This window comes from Macrobrachium nipponense, chromosome 4 (assembly GCF_015104395.2).
Source record: "Macrobrachium nipponense isolate FS-2020 chromosome 4, ASM1510439v2, whole genome shotgun sequence".
NCBI lineage: Eukaryota > Metazoa > Arthropoda > Malacostraca > Decapoda > Palaemonidae > Macrobrachium > Macrobrachium nipponense.
Window position 1 is genome coordinate 125768901 of NC_061100.1, and position 16315 is coordinate 125785215.

The 16315-nt window shown below is 36.5% G+C and overlaps 1 protein-coding gene across 9 annotated transcripts in view; it reads left to right on the top strand.

Moving 5' to 3' along the window:
- LOC135211135 (uncharacterized) overlaps nt 1-16315 on the top strand; it is a 190385-nt gene that overhangs the window by 113056 nt on the left and 61014 nt on the right. Inside the window, exon 1 of one of the 9 annotated variants that reach the window (XM_064244287.1) lies at nt 8012-8778. The exons of the other annotated variants lie outside the window; for them this stretch is intronic. The gene's annotated coding sequence lies outside the window, so the exon portion shown is untranslated. Of the gene's footprint in view, nt 1-8011; nt 8779-16315 lie in introns of those variants that run through there. 9 annotated transcript variants of the gene reach the window in all.

Below are 16315 nucleotides of genomic sequence, written 5' to 3' on the forward strand. Positions count from 1 at the left end.
GGCCGACCTCGATCTGTGGTTATGTAGTCTGATGCGAATTATATCGAGGTATTTCACTGGAAAACCATAGAAGGTAGAAGGGAAGGCAAAGAGATGCATGTGCATGAGAGAAGGCTGTAGGAGTTAGGGAGAATTAAAGGAAATAGTGGCTGTCATATCCTTGGGACAGAGCGAAAGGCAGGTCAGTTGCTGGGAGCTATTTGCCTTATGGATGATACAATTGAAAAAGAGGGAATATGAATCCTTATAAAAGGATGGACTCACCAGACCCTCTTGCTTGAGGTTAAATCTGGCCAAAAATAACCACACAAATTTGAATTTAAAAAAAAAGAGAGATTGATTATCTAACAATTAAAACAGAAAGTATTTTATAGTTGTCCTCTTATATTTAAAGCTTGGGGCTAATACTTGGAACTTACATATTTTTATTTTATGGCGCTATTTGTCGCCCTGCCCTGTTATTTGGCTCCTGATATTCTACTTAAAGCTTTATTCTCAATCAATAAGATCTTTTGGATATGCACGAGCTTTATTGTATGCCATGATTTATGTTGTCATAACAATACAGGTTATACTCGACGAAGATACAATATTTACTCTGGAAAGCAATTTCAGTGTCTGTGATTGCCGAATCTTGTTCGCCTTGCTCATTCTTATTGCTTACTTAGTCTTTCACCGAATTCCAACTCGAGAGAATCTGAATCAGATACCATCATTCCTAAATATTTTAACAACTTGAAGTCATTCATCCTTTCTTCAACTAGTGTTATTTTTTTTCCTTTTGTGAATACTCTGTTCTCTATTTCTGTTTTCTAAGATTTGATTCCCACCTCTCAAACATATGACGAATTCTTTAAATAAGTTTGGTAAATCTGGTTGTAATTTATTGATTGAAACAACATCATATGCGTATTCTACGGCTCTCAGTTTTCTTTCGGTATTCCAGTTTAGACCAAATCCTCCATATCCGACCACTCTTTCATTAAAAATCTGTGAGAAAGCCAAAGGGGAAGTTTGGAATGACATTCCCTTGTAGCACCCCTCTATTGACTGCGCATTCACTGGACAAGACTCCATCAATAATAATTTTGCATCTCATTCGTTCTTGGGTACTTTTCAACTAGCTTTGAATATTTAACGGGGATGCCATAATAGTGGAAAACCTTCCATAATAATGGTCTGTGGACGATGTAAAGTGCCCTCATGTAAATAACAAAAGTTCAATGGAAGGAAATTTATAAATTACATGAGCTGCTACACAATTCATCTTAATAAATTTGACCTGTACAGCTCGTGTCTTGTCATAAAAAACGCTTGTTCATTCTTATGCCTTTTATTATTATTATTCAAATATAATGTCTCCAGCCTATTTAGGATGACCATAATGAATATTTTCAAGATAACCAACGTAAGCGCAATGCCTCTATCGTTACCACATTCAGTCTGGTTACATTTCTATGAAACCTTTGCTATGACTTCTGATTCCCAGTCGCCAAATTTGTTTACTTACCCTTATTCAGTAAAACTCTCTAACTAGTACGTACGTGTACGTACTAGTTCCAAAGTTTCCTTATTACTAATTCCACCTCGGAAAACGTGAAGTTACTCAATAGTACATTCAGGCCTTCATCTGACATATCAGCCAAATTATCCCTTTCTTATATGTTATTCATGGCTTCTCAGAAATGTTCTGCCCTACACTATCTGTCTTATTCTGATGCTATCGACTTTCTCCTCTCCCCCCTCTATTTTTTGACAGGTATTCTCCTTTTTAACCCATGGCTATTTCATGAATAATTCTGTGGGATTTCTGTAACAGCAGCGCTACTCCCTGAATACATGGGTTTGGCAGCATCTTCAGCTTCTTTTTCCAGACATTTTCTTATATCTTTTCTTCATCTCGATTAACTCCATTATGTAGACTCGAGCGCTTAGCATGTCGTGAGTTCGTTATCTTTTCCCTGCAATTTTCCAAGGAGTACTTCTTGCTTTTGTGTAAATATTTTCACCAGGGAGATTAGACATCAAATTCCAGAAATTCAGATTACAGACAAAAGGATATGGTGGCTGGACTGTTTCTTACTTGTTGCTAAATTAACAGCTGATGTGCCGTATCCAATAGAATACGGTAAGAATCAGAGAGTTTAATTCGTTTTCAAGTAATAGTTATGCGATGAGATTTTCGGCATGGAGGGTGTGTAACGTTTGGTAACAAAGGTGGCCTTTATTCTTATTCACCTCCATAATAGCTTATCGGCAGTATGATTTACAGGATGACGAAGGTGCAACTGTCATTCATGTTTCATTTATAATTTTTTTGATGACGTTGTTGCAGTTCTGCAATGAGCGAGAAGGCTCCGAATATGTGTATGAAAAAGTCGTATTTGATCATCTACTTACGTATGTATTTCACTGGAAGGAGACCCTCGAAGCTTTTGCTGGATACTACCAGATTTGTTTAACCGGTTTTGCGATAGAATTTCTATAGACTCACGCCCCTCGCCCTGCATTCTTTCTGTCTGTCAGAAATAACAGGCAGGGTGTTATCCTTTGGGAATCAAGAGGGTAAGACGAGTGTCTGACGATTCTTGAGACAATTCGCTAGACCGATTTGTCTCCAGCGGACAAAGGAACAAGACGTTGCAGGGGACGAATTTTACTTAAGGAAATTAACTTCGGAATTTAACAGAGTTGTTCGTGAACTGAGCAAAAGTCAATATCGATAAACAGGCAGCTACAAAGGTGTTGGCAATTGTGATATATAAATATATAAATGGAAAATCAGCGCTATGTGAATAAAAATGTAGATAGACGTATACGCGTGGATGAATGAAAACGGAAATGAAACAAGACATTGGCGTTTGCCACATATACTTTCGTTGTTTAGTTATTGTATCCCAGGTCTCGATCCATTTCCAGGCTCTCTGTCGTGTTACCCCATTTTCCAGTTTTTTTTTTTTTTTTTTCAGCAGGTTGATTTACAATTCTCAAGTATGGGTTTTAGAACTGAGAGCCCATTTCGACATACACTTTCATAAACCTCTCCGCTTTCATCTTCGGGAAGCTTTATTGTATCTGTCAACTGTATTGTTGTGTGCTTTTAGTTTCAACTTTAGTGTGGCAATAGCAAGTTTTTGAGCACTGTCGACATCTGGTCCTCAGTAGGTCCTAACATATCTGGATTGATATGTGATGTATTTGGCTCCTTTGGCTACATCCTGGATATGCCCAAGTTTGTTTATGGGTGTCCTTATGTTAGAAAAAGAATGCCTCCAATTACAAGATTATTTACAGCACAAAAGCGGTAAATTACGCCATGAATTTCATAATTTTAAAAAAATGTCTTAAATTTGTCCCAGGCCCGCTAATTGCATATTTCATATCTTCGTTATTTTCATATCATTAACAACAGTTCTCATATCTTTTTTTCTGATATATTGTTGCAAGCAGCATTCGACTTCTCACTGCTATCATGTTGATCAAGCCTTTTCTGCATTTGATGTTTAAGTCATGCCCCCTCTCTCTCTCTCTCTCTCTCTCTCTCTCTCTCTCTCTCTGTACACATATATATATTAATATATATATATTGTGACGAAGTGCCAAGTATCTGGTTACTACACTTACCATTCATTAACTCATACCTCACAAAAGCCAGACACCTGAACCCTCATCACAGATATTAAACGACTGAATACTCTAAAGGCAACAGTGATCCCTTAGCAACTTACCAATATTGTAGAAAATCAGACTAAGTTCATCAAAACAGGTAAGTAATTAGATTAATCAAAGGCCATCGCTCCATCAACAACTTTAAAAGTCTAAGTATTTCCTGATTTCAGAAGTCGAAGTGCTTCCCTGTTCTAAGTCACTTCAAGTAAATTGAAGGAAAGCAGATCAATTACCACTCTATGTTTCTACCTAACATAAATATAATCATAATTAAATGCAAATATACTGGTATAAAATAAAGAAAACACTTATAAAAATTTTAAATAGAAAAATTTATTATTAAACTCAAAGTTTATAAGTGAAATTCACAATATCAGGGAAAATTACTGTTACTTGAAAACAAAGTAAAGTTTAATTAATTCCTGAATCAATTAAGTAAAATTAAATCGAAATTAATTTATCACAAAATTCAATAAAATTAATTCAATCAAAATTCAAAAGTATTAGGCAATAATTGAAAATTTGAAATTAATTCACAAGTGCTAAACAATAATAAAACTTGAAAAGAATTCTAAGTAAATGCAAATTAATTCACAAGTGTTAAATTTAATTAAATGTTCAATGATTAAGCAATGAAAATAACTAACTCAATTAAATTGTGAATGCAAATGAAAATATGAAATAAAAAGGCACACTTCAACAAGAAAATGAACAAATGCACAAAAAATTAAACAAACACAAAACACAAAAATTTGCAATGTGTAAAAAGGGTAAATCTTTTTCACTCAAAACATTGTAACCATCAGTTTTTACCAAACCTTCTTAACCATCTGTTATTAGTTATTAGTTAACCACTGTTCCTATCCGTTATTAGTTAACCACTGTTCCTATCCGTTATTAGTTAACCACTGTTCCTATCCGTTATTAGTTAACCACTTTTCCTATCTGTTATTAGTTGTTATCTAACCACTGTTCCTATCAGTTATTAGTTTTTAGATATTAGTTGCAACTAATAAAAATATAACACACTTTACCTTGGTATACCAACTTCTTCCTTCAAAAAAATTCACTTTCACAAAAATCAGGTGCCGTTACGAAACAATTTTGTTCAGATTCCACAAAAAACACAACACTAAACAAACTCTAAGAAATATCAAATATGAAATTCTTAAGTTACGAGTTACCATCATGAGTATGCAATCGTTACGTTACTTTAGAAATCAAAAGTGCTATGAGAGAGAGAGAGAGAGAGAGAGAGATGTGAACGGTTTGAGAATCTACACCCGAATGAAATTCTCTTCCTTACGGAAGCTGGACAGTGGATGACACAAAAACGTTTTTGGCAATAAAGCTTCCAAAAGCTTCGAAATCTTACGCAAATTTACATACAAAATGTGTAACCTGCACGTGGGCTTTGACAAAGACATACAGTATGAGACCAGCCTGTTAAAAAAAAAAAAAAAAAAAGACACATACTTGACTCGATTGACCGAAGCAGAAGCCCCTTATCACACATGATGACAGATTCCCAAAACACATTGAAGATTCGAGCTCGCTTATCAAACGTGTTGACAGATTAGGAAAGCAAACGAATCTCGGAGTTCCTCTATTCTCACAGTGCTGTCGTAATAGGGAAACAATCGTAGTTTCAAATGGACAAAGAAAACTCTCTTTCTACTTTCTATGTTATATATTCTTTTACAATATGTTATGCGGAATTTGAACGCACATTTAAAACATCCTATCTCTAAGCTTTCTAGGAATCTGAAAAATTGTTGCACAAAATCTTATACACAATATATATACAATTGAAAAGGGGAAATATGCATTTTGAAAGTAGCAATATAATAATAATAATCAATAATAATATATATATATAATAATATATTATAATATATATATATATATATATATATATTTATGTATATATATATTGTGTGCGTGTGCAATATATATATATATATATATATATATATATATATATATATACTATATATATATATGTGTGTGTGTGTGTGTGTGTGAGTGTGTGTAGTACATGTACGTATATACTTTACATGCAGACAGGCAGAGAACTATTGCAGATGAATTGCCTGCTAGGGTATACCGATGGTGTGAAAAGTTTTGTATCACGTGAATAGAATAAAAACGAGGTTGCAAACTTTTCCTCCCTTTTTTGTGGCGGTTATAGATTTATTTGTTGGCTCAAGACATCACTGCGAACCCTGGTCGTTGGCAGCGTGAGTAACCTTTTAGGTGGAAGATTTCGTCTGGAATGTCCAGCAGATTTACACTGTAACATTATTCCCCAATTTTTTCTTTTATTGATTTGTAATTATGGATTGGCCTTGCAACGAAAATAGTCATCGATGCGGTAATTCACTTAAAATAAAGAAAACTTGAAAAGAGGCTAATCCATTTTCGGGGGGATCACCTGGGATCGCAGGTACACGAGAGTTTGTAGAATGCATTCCGGAGAGGTGCGCAATATCGATTGAGATTCTCATCCGAGTAGACAAGTAGAGGTTTTAATCAAACAAACATCTTGGCTCTTTGACAAGTTTCGCAACCTTGAAAATTACGAATCTCTTCTTGTTAAGTCATACTGCGTAATTTGACTGGATTCAACTATTCGTTTTTTGCGTCAAATGTCTAATTTACAATGATTGTGAAGAAGCAATACTGTCATTGTACCATTTTTGCAGTGGATGGGGACCATATGTATGGGATCACTGATTATAATGGTTAGATGCAAGTTGTATAGATTATTACTTCTGTTATGAATTTTAGTTTTCATACATGTTTAGGAAGCAGACAAAAAAAGTTACTAGTTTGACCACTAAATATCCATTGAGTAGAACGTAATTTATGAGAGTCAATAGCAAAGCAAAGCAGAAAAGTGAAAGTGACTACATATAATAGGATTTAATATTGATAGAGTTCAACGCCAACACCCAGCGGTCAAGCTGGTAACATCGGATACCGTAGCAACCAAAAGACTACTGTGTCCAGGCCATGGAAAATCTCCCCGAGAAGCCGACGACTACTAAACCTCACCATCGCATGGTGTGCTGCCACAAAGAAGAAGAAGAGGAGGAGGAGGAAGAAGAAGAAAGGGGTTTTTAATTGAACGAGAGACAAAAATAAATGAAGATGGTCGAAAATATATGGAATTAGCAAGACGAATAGTCCGCTGATGACTTCCTGGTTTCCCTTGGTGTTGCGTTCAGGTGTGCTTTTATCGTTCGCCTTGAAAGCCCTTCGTTTTCAAGCTTTCTTCTTCTGTTCTTCTTTTTTTTCTTTCCGGCAGGTTCAGTTTACGCCGTTATTGTTCTCATAGTCTGATCGTTGTTGCTGTTGTTATTTTGTAGTTTTCTTACCGCAGATTTTCTTGAAATATTTTACCCAGAGCTGGCGATTTATAGTTGACTGGTTTGCATATTGGTTTTCATAGTGGTGCTGTAGTTTGTGATAGTTTTAATATATCTTCAATAGTTACATTTGCCACACCTCGACTGAAGGACGGAAGAATCGACAAGCTTCCTTATTTGTAATCTGTCAAAGTAGAGATGATTTTCTATTCTTTACTTCCGGATTATTTTTGCACGAGTTGACCTCTCATTCTGCAGCCTTTTCATTTCCCTCTTTAATATTTTTACAGCTATGTGTTTGTTTTGGACTTTTCTCTCATGTATTACTTCTTTATTGTAATGACATATTCCTGTGGTACTGGACTTTCATCTTACCTGACTTTAATTATACCCTTTTTCGCATTTGCTAGGTTTTACTATCTTGATCTAAAATTCTTTATTACAATTTCTTCACTTTTCATTTAAATGAAATATCGCTTACACTTCACCAAAACACTCATTTATTCCCGGAAAAACCAAATGAAGTCATCTGGATTGCCATCTCAAATTCACATACATTCCGACGGACTTACTTTTCAAATTAGACGATAGTGCTACGAATAACGGTGACAGATACTTAAGAACAAAGGAAACCCAACGTCACCATCAACTTCACCGTCATAACCATCGTGTGGTCACCTCCCTCTTTTAGCCTAATGTTTTTTCAGAGGATCAGCATTCTATCATTTTACGCGGAAGGAGAAGACGAGGGAAGGGAACGAATGAGAAGGGAGGGAGGGGAGAGGGGTAGGAAGAGAGAGGGGGTGATTATGAGAAAGCATTGATGGGCAAGGGGAGAGAGAGAGAGAGAGAGGGAAGGGGAAGGGGGTAGAAGACCGGGGTGAAGGGGAGAGGAAGAGAGAGAGAGTGAGAGTGAGAGGTGAGGGTTAAACAAGAATCGATTTGGTCCGCAGTAAACACAGGGTTGGCTCTGTCTCCTTTCTAGAACTGGGGATCTTAAGCCTCATGCGGACTTTTTTCAGTATTGTGACGACCTTCCTGCCGAAGGTGGCGGTTGGCCGAGCTCGTTAAAGCCCCCAGGAATTTCCAAGAGTTTCGCAGTGGGCGTCTGCGCTCTGTGTTCCGCCGGGGAGTTACGTAGTGATTCGCATGTCAGTTTTGGTGATTAGATGGAGCTACTCGTGGTGGGGGCATTGGCTCTGCCGCTAGAGGTATTGGCGGTGTGTGTTTGTGTGTGTGTGTCTGTGCCTTTGCGAAGAAGGAAAAGCCAAGAAGAAGGAAAGAGAACCATGTGGTTCCGCTTTAATCAGGCAGAAATCCATCATAAGATTTCCCTCATGGGTAGAACCTAGATAATCACGTACCTTGTCGTGCCTTGCTGCTGAACTTCACAGTTTTTATAGCTTTTGGAACATCGTTCTCCTTTCCAGATTCCTCTTTACCGCTATTGATTGGCTTATGCGTATGTTAATGAAGTGAAATGGACTAAACATGAACGCATGATGAAGATCGGGAGCAGTTAATCACACTACCGTCTTGGAATAAGCTGCACTGTAATTACATCGTAGGCGCTGACCTACCCCGAACAGTCATTTCGTCTGACGACGGTTTATCTGAAGAGATTTGTTTACCTCTCCTCTTCCATCATGACTGTCCCAAGATTCTTCTTCCTGATTTGGCGGGTTTTGGCGGAGGCGGTGCTTGCACGGGTGCTGCTTGCTTCTTCCTCCGTCCGCGGGTAAGGAAATTATGGAGAGAGGACACGAGCCCTCTTCCTCTTCTTCTTCTCCCTATTCTTCTTCTTCTTCTTCTTCTTCTTCTTCTTCTGTTTTCATAACGCACTTGTTTGTCTAGTTGCCCTTAATTGGAATTGGGAGGAGGGACTCTCATGGGAAGTGTAATGGAATGTAATTATTACACACGTGCGCAGGAAGGGGCTTTGTAAGCACGTCACGCTAAGTACACACTCACACCTCAAGATTGATGATGTACTCTTGTAAGCTGGTCCTCTAAAGTACATGATTACTTGGATTTGAGGTACTGTTAGATACTGATATTGTTACTCACTAGTAATTTTCTGGAGATAGTGTTACTCCCTAGTCAATTTTTGGAGATACTGTAACTCACTTGTCATTTTTTTGGAGAAAGTATTTCTCCCCAGTCATTTTTTGGAGATATTGTTACTCACTAGTCAGTTTTTGGAGATAGTGTTAATCCCCAGTCATTTTTTAGAGATATTGTTAGTAGTAATTTTTTGGAGTCTGCCATATCACCTATTCACGGCATCCTTAAGAAATGTATTTTCTGTGCTTCAACAAGCCTTCATAATTCTTAATGATGGTTTTCTTTTCGTTTGCTGAACGTTGATTACATTTTGTTTAGATACAAAAGTCTGACTTACAGGGAGCGTTAATTTGTACACTCATGAACACGCCAATGCGGAACTTTAGGTAGCTGGTCCAATAATGGATATTTATTTGAGGTTACTTTGGCTGTCAGTATAATAACCATAAGTGATTGATTGATTGATTACCTGATTGATAGATGCAAACTATTCGTACAATGACTCCTGGTTATGTAAGCCTTCCGCCTACACAATACATTCCTATGTAGAATCTCTTTACCCCGTTCGCTTTTCTTTTGTATCTCTTTGAAGAAATCTGTTACAGAACATAACTTGAACCTCACAGATACCCATACTCGTATTTACTTGATATTAGCTTTTCATTATATCTATATAATTCGTAGTGCCCTCAGTCTCAGGCCCGTAGTTACGAGATGATGGGATCGAGGACCAGGAAATTTTGGTGTTGCCGAAATGTATTAGTGTTAAGCAAATCAACAAAATCATGTAATGCACAGCGAGTTTGGAAGGCACAAACAAGTAAACAATGCGCCAAAGTTTCTTTAGCGTAATCGAGTTTTCTGACCGGTGGTGGCCTCAGCCACGGCCCATAACACTCTTAGCCGCGGCCCATGTAACTCAGCCACTTTCCGGTGGTGGCCTATGTTGTTGGTACCTTTAGCGCTACCAGAAGTATGATTATGGGTAATTTTAGCCTTAAATAAAATAAAAGCTACTGAAGCTAGAGGGCTGCAATTTGGTACGTTTGATGATTGGAGGGTGGATGATCAACATAGCAATTTGCAGCCCTCTGGCCTCAGTAGTTTTTGAGATCCGACGGCGGACGGACGGACAAAGTTGGCCCAATAGTTTTCCTTTACCGAAAACTAAAAGCAGAAAGAATTACGATGGGGCCAAAAGAATTTTACAAAAGACCTTTCCAACTTGTTTTGTATCTAGCCCAGAGCGCTGCGGAAGTGTTAGTGTTGACTGTATACCCAGGAAATTTGTCGACAGGTTGGCACATTTCTGTAGTGTAGTCGCATACAGGAAATTTCAGATTGTGATGCACTTTTGCCTTCGTTATAATTTATTAAAGTATGTGTGTCCTTTTAAAAGATAATTTTCGAACATTGCTATTATAAAACCTTGAGGAAACTTTGAGTTCCGTTATAATTTTCTTTCTTGTCCAAGTTCTTAAAGGAAAAAGTGTAATTCCAATGGTAATGGCTGCTCGAGGTAATGTAATCGTGGCCCAGTTCTTTATGCCTATAACTGCGACTTTTACTACCGTTATTGCTTCCCTACCAATATCCTAGAGCCATACCAAGTTGAAAGCACCGCTTTTTGCCCTATCGGCGAAATGAAACAACTTAGGGTCTGGTCAGTACTTGGATAGGCGGCCGCCTAAAAACACCAGATGCTGTTGGTTGGCATCAATTTTGAACTCCAGAAGTTCAAGACATGATGCGATCCCCTAGTACCTACCCGATTACTGTTCTCCTTGAAAAACATGTTTTTTTTATAACTCCAGTTAGACGTTACAAAGGTTCTACCATATATGAAAAGAACGTTACTCTCTGCAACCACGATTCATCCATCTTCTTGGCCGGGTATCCATGCTTGTGTAAAGACAGCAGGTACATAACTGAACCTTTAAACTGATCGTTGCTCTTAAAGTCGAAGAAGCATGACTGTCTTTCTTAAAATGACTTCTCAAGTTCCAGTCTTCTCCCTTTCTATCATTCTAAATAGTTGCTAGAGATTGATTCCTAGGGAATCTGACCCTCTCCGGAACAGCCAAACAAGCGCTATAGTCGATGTTTTGCCTCATGTTTTAGGTAAAAAAAAAAATGGCTTAGTGTGTTAAAACCGAAGCGTCCCAATGGAATTAAAAGTTGGATTATTATTCTAGAACCTGCTGTCTTACTATGTCCTGACGTCATGTATTTGTGAGGGAAGTCTGTCACTAAAGGAAAACGTCCGCATTTTCTACTATATCTTCATTTATTCCTAAAGGATTCAGCGATTTGTTTGGTAGTCAGACAGTTTTCTGTGAAGAAAATTGAATAGTTGTAGATAGAACACTAACTTGCAATATTTAACATGGTTGTATTCTCAAATGACTGCCTGCTGCACACACACGCACACACACACACACATATATATATATATATATATATATATATATATATATATATATATATATATATATATATATATATATATATATATATATATATATATATATATATATATATATATATATATATATATCTCATCAGGGGAACCATAGGGAAAGGCATCGTACTCAGGTACATTTATTTCGCCGACGTTTCACGACTCATAGTCGCATTCTCAAGGCTATAATTAATTAAAGATAAACACACGAACATTAAAACTACGCACTGCATAATTCATAAAAACTACGCAATATTTAAAATTCAATGAGCATCAACATCAGAATGTAGAACATTAAAAAGTTATGAATCTCTTAAAACAGAAAAACATAAAATTATGTACAGTACAGTTACATTAAAATTATTTAAAAATTACAAAAAAAGCATACGAAAATAAATAAATAACACTAAAACGGTAAGGCTATTCTGTACCTTATCCTCGCAAAGGACGGGCAGTGACTGAGAGTATTTTTAGAAAATATAAACAAGCACTCTAGGCGATGAACAATTGAACAGAGGAGGATTGCGCATTTAGGGACGGAACTATCTTTTTTTATCATAATGGATTCCAAGGTTGTTAGGTCGTTTTCGTTTTGTGTTTGGCCTATAATAGTAAAATCCTTTTCATTAATATATGTTTTTTACATGATTTAGAGTGGTTTCTGATACTTGACTGTTCGGGGTTTGTTAATCTGCTGCCCGTTCTAAAACTTAAACCTCTGTGAGAATCTATTCTCACTTTTAGTAACCTCTTCGTGCAACCCACATAAGTCCCGTGATCACATCTCGGGCACGTATATTTATATACAACATTAGATTTTAGAAGAGGACTAAGGCGGTCTTTCATTCTAAACAAGGATCCGATAGTTAATGGCGAGATAGCCAAGTACTTTCGGTCCTGTTCGGACCGAAAAGTACTTGGCTATCTCGCTTTTTCATTTTTTCCTTCATGGCAAAAAACCTTTATTTAAACATAGCATCACGTTTTATATACTTCTTGATCAAGTTATTCATATATATATAATATATATATATATATATATATATATATATATATATATATATATATAATAGATCCATGTATAACTGAATCCATAAATAAAGGTATAATTCACTTTCTTTCGTGGCTTATACCTTTATTTATATTATATGCGTATTTGAATATTATATATATTCATATATAATATATAAATGTGTGTATTATATAATTATATTATATTATAATATATATATATATATATATATATATATATAATCATATATATATATAACGAGTCACGAAAATTTGCTTCGTGATGAGCATATAAATAAAGGCAAAAGCCACGAAGAAAAGTTAAACGAAAGAGTACGGCGAGGCCTTTCGACTTTGTCTGCTAAATAAAGGACATTGAGTCGATAGGCCTTGCAGTATAGTATATACTCCTTTGTTTCACTTTCCTTCGTGGCTTTTGCCTTTAACTATATATATCTATATGGTGTGTGTGTGTGTGTGTGATGTGTGTCAAAATCCAAATCATTCTTTAATACTCATTCAGTTCCTTATTGAAAAATGTGAAAATCTTAATTATTGAAATTCGTGATGAAATTCCAGTATATTTCCATGAAATCTCCTTCCATTAAACAAAAATAACGTTGTGGCGAGTGCAAGAAGCGCCTTGAATGTCGTGAAGACTTCACTAACAAGCAATTATATTAATTGAAAATTTTGAGTAAAAGAAAACATAATGATTAAGTGATTAAACATGCTTAAAATGCGTTTTTTCGTAAGATGCTTGAAATAAACATGTAATTCAATTATTATTATTATTATTATTATTATTATTATTATTATTTTTTTTTTTTTTTTTTTTTTTTTTTTTTTTGCTCTATCACAGTCCTCTAATTCGACTGGGTGGTATTTATAGTGTGGGGTTCCGGGTTGCATCCTGCCTCCTTAGGAGTCCATCACTTTTCTTACAATGTGTGCCGTTTCTAGGATCACACTCTTCTGCATGAGTCCTGGAGCTACTTCAGCCTCTAGTTTTTCTAGATTCCTTTTCAGGGATCTTGGGGATCGTGCCTAGTGCTCCTATGATTATGGGTACGATTTTTTTTTTTTTTTTTTTTTTTTGCTCTATCACAGTCCTCTAATTCGACTGGGTGGTATTTATAGTGTGGGGTTCCGGGTTGCATCCTGCCTCCTTAGGAGTCCATCACTTTTCTTACAATGTGTGCCGTTTCTAGGATCACACTCTTCTGCATGAGTCCTGGAGCTACTTCAGCCTCTAGTTTTTCTAGATTCCTTTTCAGGGATCTTGGGATCGTGCCTAGTGCTCCTATGATTATGGGTACGATTTCCACTGGCATATCCCATATCCTTCTTATTTCTATTTTCAGATCTTGATACTTATCCATTTTTTCCCTCTCTTTCTCTTCAACTCTGGTGTCCCATGGTATTGCGACATCAATGAGTGATACTTTCTTCTTGACTTTGTCAATCAACGTCACGTCTGGTCTGTTTGCACGTATCACCCTATCCGTTCTGATACCATAGTCCCAGAGGATCTTTGCCTGATCGTTTTCTATCACTCCTTCAGGTTGGTGCTCGTACCACTTATTACTGCAAGGTAGCTGATGTTTCTTGCACAGGCTCCAGTGGAGGGCTTTTGCCACTGAATCATGCCTCTTTTTGTACTGGTTCTGTGCAAGTGCCGGGCATTCACTTGCTATGTGGTTTATGGTTTCATTTTTCGTATTGCACTTCCTACATATGGGAGAGATGTTATTTCCGTCTATCGTACTTTGAACATATCTGGTTCTTAGGGCCTGATCTTGTGCCGCTGTTATCATTCCTTCAGTTTCCTTCTTGAGCTCTCCCCTCTGTAGCCATTGCCAATTGTCATCGCTGGCTAGTTCTTTAGTCTGTCTCATGTATTGTCCGTGCATTGGTTTGTTGTGCCAGTCCTCTGTTCTTTCTGTCTTTCTCCTGTCTCTGTATATTTCTGGGTCTTCGTCTACTTTTATTAATCCTTCTTCCCATGCACTCTTTAGCCACTCGTCTTCACTGGTTTTCAGATATTGCCCCAGTGCTCTGTTTTCGATGTTGACGCAGTCCTCTATACTTAGTAGTCCTCTCCCTCCTTCCTTTCGTGTTATGTATAGTCTGTCCGTATTTGCTCTTGGGTGTAGTGCTTTGTGTATTGTCATTTGTTTCCTGGTTTTCTGATCAATGCTGCGGAGTTCTGCCTTCGTCCATTCCACTATTCCTGCGCTGTATCTGATTACTGGCACTGCCCATGTGTTTATGGCTTTTATCATATTTCCGGCGTTGAGTTTTGACTTGAGTATCGCCTTGAGTCTCTGCATATATTCTTTCCTGATCGTGTCCTTCATCTCTTGGTGTTTTATATCCCCTCCTTCCATTATTCCCAGGTATTTGTATCCAGTCTCATCTATGTGTTTGATGTTGCTCCCATCTGGTAGCTTTATCCCTTCAGTTCTCGTTACTTTGCCTTTTTGTATGTTGACTAAGGCGCATTTTTCTATTCCAAACTCCATCCTGATGTCCCCCAGATACAATCCTTACAGTCTGGATTAGGCTATCTATTTCCTTGATGCTCTTACCATACAGCTTGATGTCGTCCATGAACATCAGATGGTTGATTTTGTTGCCTCTTTTCTTGAGTTGGTACCCGGCATCCATCTTCTGTAGTACTTTTGTCATGGGAATCATGGCTACTACTATATTATTATTATTATTATTATTATTATTATTATTATTATTATTATCATGGCTACTACTATTATTATTATTATTATTATTATTATTATTCCAGATGAGTATGCATAATAGTGAATGAAATGACAATTAAAACTCTGGCGTTAGTTTTGGTCAAAAGTTTGATTTTTTTACAAACTAATTATTGAGTGATATTATTTCGTGCATATGAAGATTACTAGTATACATATGCCCTTATATATATATATATATCTATATATATATATATATATATATATATATATATTATATATATATACTGTATATATTTTTTAATATATACATATACATATATATAGTGTGTTAAACTTCAAACTATATAAAAACGTGTTGAGCACATGCACATATTACTAGCAGAATATAAATGAACATGGCAAATGCAGTATAGACCTACGTATGTACTACATGCGTCTGATTCTTATGTAGTCCACTGCGTGCGTGAGTTGGGGTGGCATCTTTAAGGCCTGATCGTAACGTACGCCATAGAAATGAACTCCTCTGCCAGGTGCAGGACTCAGGTGCATCGATCTGGCGCCGAAGAGGAAGAGAGTTCGGCTTATACTGCTATATCACCTGTCATGCAATGCTATACCTCAGTAGTAATTCATAGAATTCACCACACAGTAAGTTCAACAGATTTTCTCTAGACAGGTTAACAGTCATTTTTCAAATGGTCCAAATCTTGCGGCCATCAGGTAGATTATTTTCTATCAGTGTCTGTTTTAATAATAATATAATAATAATAATAATAATAATAATAATAATAATAATAATAAGAATAATAATAAATAATCTAATAATAATAATAATAATAATAAAATAATAATAATAATAATAATAATAATAATAATAATACCGAATTATTATTATTATTATTATTAATTTTTCTAGTATAATTATTATTTAGCTGGTCCGCTGGTATAGAGGTTGGTGTCGTGACATGCCAGTCAGATGTCACAGGCTTGCATCTCCCCAAGCGATGAAAAATCACCAG